Genomic DNA, 16,608 nt, shown 5'->3' on the forward strand with positions numbered 1-16,608 from the left:
GGTGGCAAGCATGCATTCTCTCCTGCTTTTGACTGTAGGTGCAACTAGTTGCTTCGAGTTCCTGCCTCTACTTCCCCTCCCTTCCAGAGAATGGACAGTAACCCAGGCTTGTTAAACTAAATAAAGCCTTTCTCCCCTAAACTGCCTTCTACAGGGGTATTTAATCGTTACAACAGAAATAAATCTAGGACAGGACTATTGAAATATTTGGGGGAAAGCTATACTACATTCTATATCATTTACACACACACTCACACAATCAAATCACTTTTAGGATTAAAATTCAAGGTCACCAATATGGTGCATGAGTGTTGCAAAATTATAAAAGTTGGAGATCTAAAGATATTTTTACCATCCTTAACATATAACTTTTAGAAAGCATTAAGCTATGGAAAAAAATTACCTATACAAATGAATTTACTTGAAAGACTGATTGATTGATATTTTCTGGGAAACCTTAGAGCTGGCAATTTGCCTGATCATGAAGCAATAATATCTCATGAAAATCTGGCAAAAAAAAAAGTTAGACATGTGGAGGAAGAGTTCCACACTGACAGACAGAATGGGGGACCTAGTCATGGTTCAATTTATTCATTATCATAACACAGCACCTAAGTAACATTTCTTAGCCTCAATTCACTGGATATAAAATGAAGGATTTGCCCTTTCCCCTTTCAAAATTACTTTTATGATTTTATAAATCAAAAACTTTATAAAAATAGAGGACTCACGGTTTGTTTTAAGTTAAAGAAAAATAATAGCTTTACCTGCCCCGCAAAAAAGTAGCATGAGTTTTTAAAGGTCTGTTGGAGAAACAAACTGCTACACTGGGACTCAATATTTGAGTTTAAATTTTCCTAGAAGAATTAAACTTCTTAAAGAATGAACTCATCGTCAAGGCCGGCCTATGTCCAAAGACGTTCAGCTGCAACTGTGACCTGTGTGCCCCCAAGTTCTGCCCGACTCCCCATGGCTCAGGAAATACAACACACAAGAAAGAAAGACTATAGCCACTCAAGAATTGTAGGCAGACTTTTCTTTGTTCCACCAGCTCACTGAAAATGACACAGAGACTTATCATTAATTATAAGGCTCAGCCTATAGTTAAGGCTTGTTCCTACATATCCTACCTAGTTCATATATATATATATGTTTTACTTGTTTTACATATCAATCCTAGTTCCCGCACCCTGCATTCCTCCCATTTCCCCCACCAACCCCCATTCTATCCCCTTTCTGCTCCCCTGGGGGGGTTGAGGCCTTCCAAGGGGAGTCTTCAAAGTCTGTCATATCATTTGGAGCAGGATCCAAACCCTCCCCCATGTGTCTAGGCTGACCAAGTATCCCTCTATGTGGAATGGGCTCCCAAAGTTCATTCGTATTCTAGGGATACCCCTACCAGAGACTCCATATCTGCCTAGTCCTCCTAACTAACACCACATTCAGGGGATCTGGGTCAGTCCTATGCTGGTTTCCCAGCTATCAGACTGGGGGGCATGAGCTCCTCCTTGTTCATGTCAGCTGTTTCTATGGGTTTCTCCAGCCTGGTCTTGACCCCTTTGCTCATCACTCCTCCCTGTCTGCAACTGAATTCCAAAAGTTCAGCTCAGTCAGTGCTTAGCTGTGGATGTCTGCTTCTGTTTCCATCAACTACTGGATGAAGGATCTAGGATCGCATATAAGGTAGTCATCAATCTCATTATTGGGGAAGGGTATTGAAAGTAGCCGCTCCACTATTGCTTAGATTCTTAGTTGGGGTCATCCTTATAGATCTCTGGACATTTCCCTAGTGCCAGATTTCTCTCAAAACATATGGCTCCCTCTATTATAGTATTTCTTTTCTTGCTCTCTTCTATTCTTTCCCTGACTCAATCTCCGTTCCCTCATGCCCCCCTTTCCTGTCCTCTTCCCCTAAATCCCTCTCCCCACGCCCCATACTCCAATTTTCTTGGGAGATCTTGTCCCTTTCCCCTCCTCCAGGGGACCATGTATGTCTCTCTTAGGACCCTCCTTGTTTCCTAGCTTTTCTGGTGGTGTGGATTACAGGCTGGTAATCCTTTGCTCTATGTCTAAAATCCATATATGAATGAGTACATACTGTGTTTGTCTTTTGGTGACTGGGTTACCTCACTCAGGATGGTTTCTTCTAGTTCCATCCATTTGCCTGTGAATTTCATGATTTCATTGGTTTTTGTTTTGTTTTGTTTTGTTTTTTCTGCTGAGTATTCCATTGTGTATATGTACCACATTTTCTCCACCATTTAGGTTGCTTCCTAAATCCAGGTTCTGGCTTTTACAAATAATGCTGCTATGAACATAGTTGAACAGGCGTCCTTGTTGTATGAATGTGCATCTTTTGGGTATATGCCTAAGAGTGGAATTACTGGATCTTGAGGTAGACTGACTCCCATTTTCCTGAAGAACCACCATACTGATTTCCAAAGGGACTGTACAAGTTTGCACTGCCACCAGCAGTGGAGGAGTGTTCCCCTTTCTCCATATCCTCTCCAGCAAATCTGTCTTTGGTGTTTTTGATTTTAGCCATTCTGACAGGAGTAAGATGTTATCTCAGAGTTGTTTTGATTTGTATTTCCCTGATGGCTAAGGATGTTGAGCACTTTCTTAAGTGCCTTTCAGCCATTGTAGATTCCTCAATTGAGAATTCTCTATTTAGTTCTGTACCCCACTTTTTAATTAGATTATTTGGTATTTTGGTGACTAGCTTGAGTACTTTGTATATTTTGGAAATCAGCCCTCTGTCAGATGTGGAGTTGGTGAAGGTATTTTCCCATTCTGTAGGTTGTCATCTTATTGACTGTATCCTTTGCCTTACAGAAATTTCTCAGTTTCAGGAGGTCCCATTTATTTATTGCCAATCTCAGTGTCTGTGCTACTGGAGTTATGTTTAGGAAGTGGTCTCCTGTACCAATTCATTCAAGGGTACCTCCCACTTTCTCTTCTAAGAGGTTTGGTGTGGCTGGATTTATGTTGAGGTCTTTGATCCATTTAGACTTAAGTTTTGTGCATGGTGATAGATATGGATCTATCTGCAGTCTTCAGCAAGTCAGCAACCAGTTATGCCAGCACCATTTGTTGAAGATGCTTTCTTTTTTCCATTGTATAATTTTAGCTGATTTGTCAAAAATCAGGTGTTCATAGGTGTGTGGGTTAATATCAGGGTTTTCAGTTCAATTCCATTGGTCTACCTGTCTATTTTTGTGTCAAAACCAACATTCAGCTCATTGTTAAACTCATCGCAGTACACATCTTCACACGATGTAAAGGAGTGTTCCCCAGCAGAGAATGGAGAGGAGTCATTGAAAATTATATCTTCTGGACACAGCTGTTACATGTATGAACTCACAGAAGCTGCTGTTGCCTGTGCAAGATCAAGGCAGCTAAAAATTCCAACTTAGTTGGGAGAGGTGCTACCAAGACCTCACTCATAACTGAACAACTACTAGAGGTTGATGGCTACTGGTGAGCCATCAATGACTTAGAACAAAAGCTAGTTTTCTTTGGGAAGGAGGTCACTGATAGGTTGTTCCTGCCCCCAGTGGATGGGTGCACACCTGTACACCCATGCACATGAGAGCCCCACTTCTGGGACCCATTGGATTATAAACAACACTAATAATAACAATAAAAGAGATCATAAAGTTAGGAGGGATATGTTTTGGGGAGGTTGGAACTCCCCAAAAAGAAGATGTTTTTTTAATAATTACAGTGACACATCTTTAATGTTTTTAAATAATTATAGTGATGCATTTTCTTTTTCACAAAGGGTTTCACACATGCTATTGGAACTGGTCTGTATTAGAAGTACACACAGCCCCATCTGTGACCCTTACTACCACTCTTCAGCCTCCTCTTTGTGTTTGGTTCATTTGGAGTACACTGACTGCTCAGTAGTTCATGCAGATGTGTAGAGTTTGAGACTTGGAACACATTTGAGTGGCTACCTTGATCCAGCTGTGCTATGTTATTTGTTAGTTCCTGTAGTAAATAGATGTTTATAAACCTACTCAGAGTCCCCCTTTCCGGCTATCATGTCTTTTGGTGTTGCATTGTTCAGGGGTGGTTCCGGCAGCCATGTTGATGAGACTTCATGGGTGTAGCTTCCCTGACATTTCTAGGAGATGCAGACTAACAGCAGGTTTCCTGTTTCCTCTGGCTCTTACGCTCTTCACACCTCTTCTTCCTCACGATCACTTTCCCTGGGTGCAGGGTTGGTTGTGTTGTGAATGTTTCATCACCTGTTCTCTGGAGTTTGAGCAGCTAATGTTTTATAATGGTCTCCAACTTTTGCTAAGAGAAGTTTTTGACTGAAGGGTGATAATCTTAATTGAGAACATATTCTCACTCTCTAGAAAGAGTGGTTTTTCTCCATTAGAATTTGTAAGGAGCTCGGTGTTTTCAGAGTGTTCTATTCTTACCTGCATCACTTCCCTAGCAAGTGCTTTTGCAATACAGGGTATATGAAGGACGTGATTTCTATTCTTTATTCAGGCCTCTTGCGCATAAACAAAGATGCCATGGCACGTGAAGTACAAAGAGAAGGCTAACCTATCCCCACCTACTTCAAGGAAATGATAATAATACTTCATTTCAGTAAAAAAAAAAATGGTAAATTGGGTTGCCAGTAGGACACAAAGCATAAAGAGAACAGACAGACAGCCTAGTATATACAACCACACACCTGTGTTGTGATATCTACAAACACCACCTGAGAGTTTCTGTCTCTAGGGAAAGTACAAAGTGAAGTACTGGCTAAGCAATCAAGTTTTCCAGCACTATAGCTTTTTTTTTCTTCAAACTTTAACTCATTTCAATGCATGAAGACTATACTCGTCGGGTTGTTCCTCAATATTAAGTTCTGTCTTCACAGGCTTCCATGACGTATAAGTAAACTTTGTGATTTAGAAATCTGGCATGGCAAGCAGAAACAGGTTTAGGAACAAATGATATCACTCTTTGTAGAGTCAGAATAGCAGGGGCCTGAGAGAGAGAAAATAAAATTCCGAACAGTAAGCTCCCTTTTAAAAAGAAAAATAACTTAAAGGGGGCTGTGAGATAAGCACTGGCTTTATTCTTTTCCCTGGAGCAATCAAGTAAATTGTCCTCCTTTGTAATATGCACCCTACCATGTGATGTTCAAAATTATGAACTAGCCTTGCTGAGCTAAAAGCAAAGATTCTGGTTCAGATCATTAGACTATATTCAGCTCTCAGTGTGCTCTGATATCAACTCTCTAAGGAGAGAAGGCTCCTCAGATAAGTGTGTGCTACTTTAAACTGTAGATCCTAACTCCCGCTCTTGTTCTGAAAGTGTGAGCATTTCACAAATGCATAACCAAGTCTAGCAGACACTGAGTTGCTGCTAACCACCACTTACAGAGAGAATAAATATGCACGTTTACCTTTCTTGTAAACGTGACAAATCATAGACATCGATATAGATAAAAGTCTTCACATGTTCATACTCTTTAAAACCAGTGAGTAAACCAATAAATTATAGATAACAGATAAATATGCCATGCAAATGAATGAGCCAGATGTTCTATCCTCACAGAGGTAAAGCATAATCCCCACCTCAACTCTAAAGCCTAATGTCCAGTCCAGTGTTTTGTCTAAATTACACAAGGGTAAGACACAAAAGTGTTTCCCCCTGAGGAAGCAAATTGCTTCTTAACTGTGAACCAGTGCAAGCAAGCACACACATGCTTCCAAAGTACAGTGATGGGACATAAGCTAAACACTATCAAGGGAAAGGGAAGTATAAATAAGAAGAAAGTGGTTGGTGGGTCACAAGTCTAAACCAAATAAGCTAAATAATATCAAGTATTTATTTTGTTTTTCTTAGTTTTCATACATGTACATGTTGTGCATTATCATATTCCTGCCTGTAACACTCTTCCCCCATTTCCAACCCCAACCCCTTCTGATGATAGTCCTTACTGTTGTCAGGGAAAATGTTTCTCCTATTTTCACAAATCAAGGTAGAAAATAATATTTGAATACATGTGATGACTTCCAGATAACACTGGGGTGAAAGTTCATTCCCTAAAACTGACAGCATTCTTCCTCCATGGTTCTTCTGGGCAAAAACAAGAAGACAGATCATGTGGACTGGAGTCAGTTGCCTGTTGTATTCACTGATCGGTGCTGCATAGTGTGGCTCTACAGTTGTGGGGTCTCCGGAGCATCCTGCCTCCATGACTAGGCATCACCCTTGAAGAGATGCCTGGGAAAAGCTAGATGTAGGAATGCATGCCACTGTAGCTCTTTCTCTCAGAGACCCAGCCACGCTGGTACCATGTGGACACTGCTCAGATTTATGTCTCACATCCTAAGAAACAAGGACCCAAACTGCACTGGTGCTTACTTGCCAGGGACCCCGTGTTTTGTAAAGCTCTTCTGTTCACTTGGGTTTCTTAGATTCTTGATCTCCACACCCTCACAGTTGATTCTACATACAGGCCCAAGACTAACAAATGCCCTCCCCACCTTCTGTCAGCAAGGAATCAGGGACACTATTACTGCAAGCATGTATGACAAATGCTGTAGAACATCTCTCTTCCTCTCTCGTGTATAGGAAAGCCTCCTTCTCTGCCTTGTGAGCCTACTCTCCCCTCAGATCCCTGCTGTGTTGCTGTCCATCTATGTCTTTACTGACTCTTAGTATAGTAAGTCTTTTACTCAGATAGCACTCTGCCTCACTGTTCCCCTTGAACCCAAAACCTCAAATCCCAAACCCTTCAGAGCTCACCTGAGTGATATGTTGTTATGCATGAATGTGGGAGGCAGAGATTTAAAGAACTAGAAATCTAGTTCCCAAAAGCCCTGGACCTTCCTGTGAAATCATTCTGCCTTCAAGGCTCTAGCAATGGAGGCCTGTGACAGGTGTAGCTGACCCTAAGGGCTCTGAGAGGCCTGAGATAGGTATAGCTGGCCCTAAGAGTTCTGAGAGGCCTATGATAGGTGTGCTTGGCACTAAGAGTTTTGAAATGCCTCACAGAGCTTTACTCCAGTCTTAATGTCTAACATGTTACTTCCCTCCCCTATCTGATCTAGAGTCACCTTTTCTCTTAAACATTTTTTACCCTTTATTTTTTCCAGACTCTTGATTTTTTTCTACATATTTAGATTATGCATCCCTATAAATTATAAATTCCATCCTCAAAACACTTCTTTCCTTGCATTAAACTATTAGCTGTGGAGAGAAGCCAACCAATACCCTGACTGAATTGCCTAGCTATTTTTCCTACCAGAAACCTTAGTTCATTGCCCTTGAGTAGTACCTTCTAGAAAGCCCTAGGGCATAATTCAGCCCTGCTATTTGCCCATTTTTAACAAGGGTGGTTTTGCCTCCAGTTATCAATCAGAAAGCCCTCATTCTGGCTAAGGCTGTATCAGATTTCTATCAGTGCTTTGGCAACCACTGAAGTGATCTCCAGGAAAAAAGGACTTCGTCTGCAGCTCCCCTCTTCCTGCGAGAATCCCCCTTCCTGCTCTGTCCATGGCAACAGAGGCTTATGCAGCCATTCTCTCTAGAACAATTCCAGCCTCTACCAAACACCCAATTCTGGAGCTGCTTTCACACTGTAAGGTATTTATTAGCGTTACAGCCTACTTGTCTCTGAACCGCTCCATTTGTGTTCCTATAACAAAACACTACAGCCTAGAGAATTGATTTTTTAAAAAACACATAAATTCATGTTTCACGGTTCAGAGGCTGAGTCCAAGATGGAGAAATAGCAGTACAGTTGCCTGCTGAGGGCTGCTCTCTGATCCCAACAGGGGATCTGGAATGCTAGATTCTTACAGGTAGAAAGTAAAAGGTCAGAGGACCAAGTCCTTCTGAAATTTGTGACCTAAATACTACTCACAAAGCTCTGGTTCTCACCACAGTTGCATTGGGGATTAAATTTGCAAATGTGAATTTCAGGAAAACATTTCAATGCTACGTGCTACAATTGTCAGCATCCTAAGGCCTTGTGGTTAATGTGGCCAGTAAAAAACTAGCCATGTGGCTATTGTTGTTAAGGTCATATCAATAGTACCAATGGAAAGAATCCTCCTGCTGGTAAAAAGTGAACACCTATTCAAGTGTTTCTTTCTCCAATCTCTCCGGAAGTAAAAACTGACAAAATAAAAACTGACCAAGCACAGATACCCTACTTCAGCCTGCAGAACTCTCTACAATGTGTTCTAGCTTTATATGATTTTCTGAAAGGTATGTATGATAACAAACAAAAATGCTGATAGTCAAGAAGCATCTACTGTGTGCAGAGAAATTCTCCGTACCTTGTTGGATGCTCTGGGATGAATTCTCTACCTTGTTGGATGCTCTGGGATGAATTCTCTGTACCTTGTTGGATGCCCTGAGAGTTGCATAACTTTCCAGTCATTTTCAGAGAAAAATTAAAACCTAGACCATAAGTTTTATGTCTTGCATGCATCTCATAAAGCTGAGATGGTCTTAGACTGTTCTACCATGTCAATAAGATTCTCATGGATGGAGAATATTCCAGAAGGGCAGAGAATCAGAAGACAGAGACACAGACGGTACCTGACAGATCTCATAAGGTAGCCATAGGTTGTTCACAAACATCTTTACAGATAAAGTTAAAGCAAAGACTACCACACTCATTGAAGATGAGGATCTACCAGTACCATTCACAGCTCTTCAGGACAGACATTGTGCTTCACCAGCCATGGATTTTATGTTGGTTTTCATCTTCATTGTCAGTTTGACGGGATTTGGACTCAGCACGGGAAGAAACCTTCGTACTTGGACATGAATATGAGAGATTTTAGGTAGTGAATGGCCCACCCTGAGTGTGAGACCCCAATTCCAGGGGTTCAAAACAGAATGAAAAGGAGAAAGAAGGCTCCCTGACCCCAGGGACTATGTGACCACTCGCCTCACACCCTGCTCTCTGGCCCCTGCTATACTGGACTCAAACTGTAGCCAAAATAAACTCCTGTTGCTTTTTGTCTGGTATTTTTGTCCCACATTTTGTTGCAGCGACCAGACAAAGTAGCCACTACAGACTTGAAATTCATACCATCATCCCAAATAAAAACACAACAATGAGAAGGGGTTCTGGGAAATCTCGGAATTTCTAGAGCATGACACTGTGAAGACCACCCAAGAAGATCCTCACAAGAAAGGCATGGAAGCCGTTCCTCAGCTGTGCTCGCTCTTCCATTTGTCTGTAGGGAAAAAGAACCACAAAAAAAAAAAATACATAGCATCTCACACTGTGGTTGTATTCAGCGGCCCCAACCACCTTTCTGCTGATCTTAATATGTGCATGTCTCCTAAAACCTGGGGGAAGTGGCTGGCTTCAGAATGTCCATACAACAGCATGTCACTAAACAGTGGCAAGCGTTGTATTGAAGCACAATTGTAATAGAATATGATGTTTAAGTAGATGAGGAGGCTAAAAGGGAGCCAATTATTGTCTGCATGTCTTTAAATCTCTCCCTAGGCAGCAAGTAAGCAATACAACTTTGGCTTTTCTGAACTCTAGGCATTTGCTGCAGCATACGTGAATTTCATAACAATTACAAAATGAATCACTGTATTGTGAATAATCACTTTCATTTTAACCGTAGGGCTTAGACAGGCCTTTGCTCATAATAGCACTGTCTAGTTTCTTTTTAAATTGCATATGTCATAGCTCGAAATGTTATCAAAGTATAGATAACCATGTGTGCACTCTCATGTGTGTGCAGTCAAGTCTGTATACCATTACATGAGCTTTACTCTTTTACGAAAATGAGAGCATACCCTAAGTGCTCTTCACAACCACAAAGAAGAGCAACATAACATTGGTTTTCTAACAATATTTTTTAAATATTAAAACAAGCAACAAAGTGAAGAGAAAAAGCTTTGTAAAGACCCTTTTACTAACAGAAAAGTGAAAAAGTGAAGTTTATCTTGCTTGCTTGCAATCTTCATGTCTCCAAAGAGAAACTAAGGTAACATCACAGTTCTGGTAAGTTGGTATGATAGTTTCTGCTGACTTTGTCCCATTTCTCCCCCTGGAAATAGGATGAGCTGCAATACATCTTAATAAACTTTCCTGGACTTAGACAAAGTTTGAGAGAGACCTCCAGACCTGTTGCTGAAGAACAATACACTGGTCCATGTCACAATTCCTTACCAACACATATGGAATGGGATTTTATTCATCTGTGAAGTTTGCAGAAAATTAGACATTTCTGTAAAATTTTGTAGTAAGCAAGATAGTCTGGGCTCAGATGGACAAAGGCCACTTGTTATCCCTCATAGCTTTTAATTTTTATACGTGTGCAGTTGTGTGGGAGTGAATGTGGGCAGAAGAAAGAAAACTGGAAAGGGTTGATGATGGGAGAAAGAAAAGTAAGTGTTAAGGAAAAGAGTTGGAGGGAGTGACCGAACACGGCCTGCAGACAAGGTGGTGGGGAAGGAAATATGGAACAGACAGGCTGAGGAGACAAGGAAGAGGAGTAAGGAGGATCGGACAACGCAATGTATGAAAATTATGAGGAGAAATCTGTTAATTCATATGCTGATTTAAAGCATCATATGCCAAGAGTCGCTGACTTGCAATTTGTAACTTTTCAAGTTATAATTTTTGACATTGCTATTGATTTTTCATTTCACTGAGAGCCACGGGCATTCAGCAGACACCAAATCTCACCTTCCAGATATTTTCCTTTGTTAGTGACATTGTCACACAATCCTGTCTCGGGACGCCAGGTGGGATTTGTGAACCTCAGCTTCCAATGACTCCCAGAGTCACAGTTGTGAAGGGGAGATCTAGCACTGCACAATGCATTATACTGCTAAGCTATTATTTGGTAGGCCAGGCATATTAAATGCATCTATAACTCATGGTATTTTCTCCTTACAGATGGCCAGTTGTGACATAAACCCCATCATAAGTGTAGGAGGATCTTAATATGCAGAGGATGAATTGCTTCCCCTGAAATTAAAATCTCATCAGTAGTTTAGATTGGGATGAGTCCCTCCTACACTTTCATGTTACAGTGTTGCTGACCTGTCTTTGCCTTTCATTTAGGCTCATCTCCTGAATACCAGTTGTGACCTTCAAATGAACCCATTTGAATTTAATCTTGCTGATCCTAGCACATGGACTAGACTCTAACTTTCCATTCTGCCACACAACTATCCTGTATCTCCCCAGACTTTGAATTATCTCTAGGCATACTGTGCACATCTGACCTATTACATTTTACTTATGCAAGAGGACTTGTTTCCCTGGAAAACTAGAAAAATAGTCAGCTATAACATAAAACTTCCCAAGTGTGATTCTCAAGTAGTGTGCTTGTTTAGGTAATATAAGTAGAAAACCCATCAAGACAGGTGCTGTTTATCTGTGGGTATGAGGGTGAGTGTCTTAGAATTCAGTTTAAAATGTTGCTGACTTAACAAAGTGGCAGCTGTGAGCCCTCCTCTGAAATCCATGACTTCAGTAGACTTGGGTAGTGGGTTAGGTTTCCAGGATCAGGTATGATCTCCCTCCTGTTGTGTGGGCTTTAAATCTAGGTAGGAAGCCATTATCACCAAGACACAGGTGTCACACAATTCAGACAGATGCCCCATATGAACACACACACACACACACACACACACACACACACAATCTGGAAAGCCTGCTTTCCTGGCAGTTGTTTGGAAAATTAAAGCTAACTGCATTACTAAGTCTCAGGTTCTTCTTAATTGGAGTGTGGACCAGGGCCCAGTCAAGAGTGATGTAATTCTTCCTCTCTTTCTGCTCATTTCCAGGGCACAGTTGTCATAGTGGCATTCTAATTAGTTTATGGATCTTTGGGTATTAGTTTTATTTTGGAAACAAGGTCCACTATGTAGCCTATATTGTTTTCACCTGCTTTAGAGTTATCTTAATGGGAAAAAATATCCCAACACCCTCAAATCAGTCTTCTTAAAAGAAAAAGAAAAAAAGACAAATTGATTTGTAGCAAGCAACAGAAATCACACACAGTTGCTGTGTTACCTTTGCGCTGAATAAAAACAAATTGGTATGCATAGACTGCAAAGTGGCTTCTCATAGTCTTTGATTCTAACAATGTCTGCTCAGTTTGTCTGTCATTGTGAAGGTTGCATTCTCTTTCAAGTACTAAAACACTTCACCATCTCATCCAAGCCTTCACTTTGCCGTGCCTCTTGATCTCTGTGAGTTCAGGATGAAAGACTTTTCTGATCTCCCAGATCCTCACTGATCCACGAGTTCCTACCGACTCAGCATCACTAAGGAAGAGCAGCAAAGGCTGGAGGGTTTGAGGGAAGGGGGACCCTGGTACACTGTAGGGAGTCTCAACTAGAACAGCCATTCTAGAAATCAATCGGTCTTGGGAGTTCTCAAAAACTGGAAATAGAACTATGAAAGGATTCAGATAGAACTCTCTTGCCACAGCCCAAAGAGCTCTATATCCTACGACAGAGACACTTGCATGTCCGTGTTCCTTGCTGCTTTCTATTCACTATGGCCGAGCAGTGGAGTCATCCTAGATGTCTATCCGCTGATGGGTGGATAATGAAAATGCAGAAATTTATTCAGTTGTAAAGAAGATGAAACCCTGAAATGTGTAGGTAAATGGGGAGAACTGGGTGGGGGAGGGAGGACAATACTGAGTCAGTCAGCATAGAAGACAGACAGCAAGTGCTTCCTCATACATGTGGATCCTAGCTTTTATGCTCTAGTTTTGTGTGTTTAACTGAGAGTATCTGTGGAAGCCAGGAAATTAGTAAGCAGTCATGCAAAGGAAGGGTATGTTAAGGGGGGAGGGAATAATTAAGTAAAAAGAAAGTATGGGGAGAATCCTGGGAACAGAAAGGCTTAAACAGGAAGGGATGGATTGGGAATACAATGGACAGGCGGGGGGGGGGGGTGAGAACAAAATAAAACTATGCAAAAAGGCCAAGTGGACACAAACTATCTTGTAACTGGATTTTAAAAGGTAAAAGAGATTCAAGGAGATGTCCTGCATGGCTAAATAATACTGCTTCTAGAGGTGGTACCAGCATTGGATACTACCAGAAATTATTTTATTTGAAGTATGTGAATGTTGTGCCTGCATTTATGACTGTGCACCATCTGTGTGCCTGTAAAGTACCTGTAAAGACCGAAAGAGAACATCGGATCCTCTTTAACTGGAGTTACAGGTGATTGTGAGCTGCCATGTGGGTGCTGGTATTCAAACCCAGGTCCTCTGAAAGAGCAGCCAGTGTTCTTAACCATAGGACCATCTCTCCAGCCTCTTGATTTCCATTTATTTGCTCTGATGTGTACCTTTCGACATACCTATTGGCCCTTAGCTATAGCTCTTTTCCTGAAGAGTGAGGCTCCAGAAGAAACCCTGAGTAGATGCTCTGTGTATAGATGGGATATTTTGACTGTCTCACTGATATTGGATTTGGGATGCTATGTCACTGGATATCCTGGCCAACAAAAGATGTTTTCTCTTGGGCTGGTAAGTTCACCACAGAGCAGATCTCTAGTTCTTACTTGAGAGTTGCCCCGTATCATCAGAACAGATTTAGGAAATGAGAGAAAAGAGGAAAAGCCATCATATGTAGATGTGTATGTAATAGCTTTAACCATCATATGTAGATATGTATTTAATAGCTTTGTTTTGTGTATAGTTCCCAGCTTTCAGCTGTGTCTAAGGTTATTAGACCCTTCTAGAAACAACCTCCAGTGTCCACCATTTTGATCACAGAGCCTAATAAATTGACAGATGACAGGGTCTACTTACCTCACCTCACTACACACCCATGTGCTCAGCCTACAGGCAGCCCCCTGTTCTCAAAAGCAAGAAAAAGTCCTGTTCTATGATCCATAGCGCCTCCATGTGTCCCTTTGTTTTATCTTGGTTTTGTTTGTTCAGCTACTCTAAGTTTGATACTTAGAGTATCTGGGGAAAGACAATGGATTTTGCTTCATAATGCTCTACTGACACTTCATTTCATAATCTATTGATCTCATATTACTCCATCAAATATGGCAGAAATAGAACTATGCCAACAGCCTGACCTAGGCCTAAAGAGAGAGCAGAGACAGCTAGGCCTAGACTTTCCAGCTGCCTGAGTAATACATAGATCAAACCATTGTAGATGCTCCAAATCAGCCCAGAAGTCAGATAAAAGCCACTGGTCACCTACGGCCCATGTCACAGGGAATGGTCTAATCATACAGCTGAACTCTGTCTCCATTTTTAATGAAAAGATAAATGTGAAGTGCTCCTGGGGATTTACTGAAAAGACTCCAGGTCCCCTTTGCAGAGATGCCTACACATCCCTATTGATTGCAGCACTGCTCAGCTCACAAAAGCTAGGTTATGGAGGCAGGCCAGGTGTCTGCCTAAGGAGGAATGGGGAAAGAACATGTTGTATACATGCGCAATGGATTCATTTTCAGTTATAAACAATGAAATCACGTTGTTTCCAGGAAGGTAGATGCAACTGGAGAGAATCGTATTAAGCAGAGTAAGCCAGTGTCAAGAGAGATGACTTTTCCCCTCACTTGTGGATCCTAGACTGAAGGTAAATACTAAAACGATCAGCCTGTGTATGATGTGAGAGTAGAACCAAGCAGCACATGGAAACAGAGGGAACTCACAGGAAGGATGGGTGGGAGTGGCCAGATACCCACAATGGGAATATGCTCAAAATACATTTTATATTTGCATTGAAATTTACTTCTGGAGTTCAGTGCCTTGTATATCATTTGAAATGTATTATTAATAAAACAAAACTATTGTGACATGTGATACAATAGTTACGATAATCCACTATTTTTGGAGATAAGTTGCACAAACCCTAAAAAAACTGTTCCCCCCTTTCAAATTCCAAACTACATTTGGAACTTGACAGTTTTTATTAAATCTCTGAATTGCCATTTTAGGGAGCACTCAGTGACAGAGGAAGTGAATTCAAATATGCTATCCATCTTATTGAATAAGAAGTCACCTCATTTCATCTTTAGTCACCATTATAGTAAGAGTTATGAGTCACTCTTGGTATATTTTGTTATTAAGTTTTTGTCATATTTTCAAAGACTAAATGAAATTTTTGGTAGCAATAAGCTTTTTCCTCCATTAATTATCTCTCCACCCACTGAAGTCAATTCTAACAAAACAATTATATCCCTTCTGATCTACCAGCACATCCATGATATTGAGATTGAGTTACAGTTCTAATAAAGTTTGGTATTCATTGTTCTCCTGAGAAGAGTCTCAAATAGATAACAGCAGTGAATTTAATGTCACATGTCAACTTCTTTTTTTTTTTTAACAAAATTGAAGATACTGTCCTTTTTAAAAATCTAGTTATAGAAAAGTCTAATCTCATCCTTCTCTCTAGTTCATGACAGGAACAATCAGTAACCAGCAAACCTAGATCAAATTAATGTTTTTTAACATGCAGTAGCAGTCAATGAGGTCATTTGTACCTGAGTGAAGTACAAGGAGCATTAGGACAGATGGGGTACCACATTCATGTGCCATCTCAATAACATGCACGTGACTAAAATTTCCCTGGCAGTCAAGCCCGACATATGGCTAAATATCAATTACAGTGACTGGGAGATGGATATGATTTTATAATTCCCTTTACTGAGGGTCTGATTATAACAAAGGATCTGAAAGAGGGAAGAGGGTGAAGGATAATACTAGATTTCTCTATATGTCTTTCTCTGTTTCGTTCCTCTTTCTCTTTCTCTCTCTCCCTCCCTCTCTCTCTCTTCCTCCCTCCATCTCTCTCTCTCTGAGACAGAGTCCCAATATGCATCCCTGGCAGGCTTAGAATACCTATAAAGACCAAATTTACCCTTAAACTCACAGATCCACCTGCTTTTGCCTCCCGAGTGCTGATGTTAAAGATGTACACCATCAACCATCATACCCGGCATGTACTTTTAAATTTTTTAATTCTTTAAAAATTTTGTGCAATGTGCTTTGATCATTTCCCAGAAATATCCTGTCTTCCCTACTGCCTTAGAGTTTCAATTGTTATGAAGAGACACCATGATCATGTCAACTCATAAAGAAAGCATTTAACTGTGGTGGCAGCTTACAATTCAGAGGTTTAGTCTGTTATTTTCATGGCAGGAAGCAAGGCAGTATGCAAGCAGACATGGCACTGGAGCTGATAATTCTTTCATCTTGACTCATAGACAACAGGAAGTGGTCTAAGACATTGGGTAGGTCTTGACCATATGTAAGACCTCAAAGCCTGCCTCCAAGTGACACACTTCCTCCAATGAGGTCACACCCACTCCAAAAAAGTCACACTACTTAATAGTGCCACTCACTTTGGAGGCCATTTTCTTTCAAGCCATCACACCTACCCATCCAACTCCCCCCCCTCTTTACACTAATAGAGTTCAATTTATGCTACCCATATATTCTTGGATATGTGACCTTCTACTGAAGTATGGTTAACTTACCAGGCTACACTCTTAAAGAACACTAACTCTCCCTCTCCCAATAGCTAACAATAGAGATTGTTCCCGATATGGGTGGAACTTTGCCTATCACCCCCTCCATGCTGGGATTTGGTCTTGATTTAGCT

Source organism: Phodopus roborovskii, unplaced genomic scaffold (assembly GCF_943737965.1).
Source record: "Phodopus roborovskii unplaced genomic scaffold, PHOROB, whole genome shotgun sequence".
In the NCBI taxonomy this organism is placed as follows: Eukaryota; Metazoa; Chordata; class Mammalia; order Rodentia; family Cricetidae; genus Phodopus; species Phodopus roborovskii.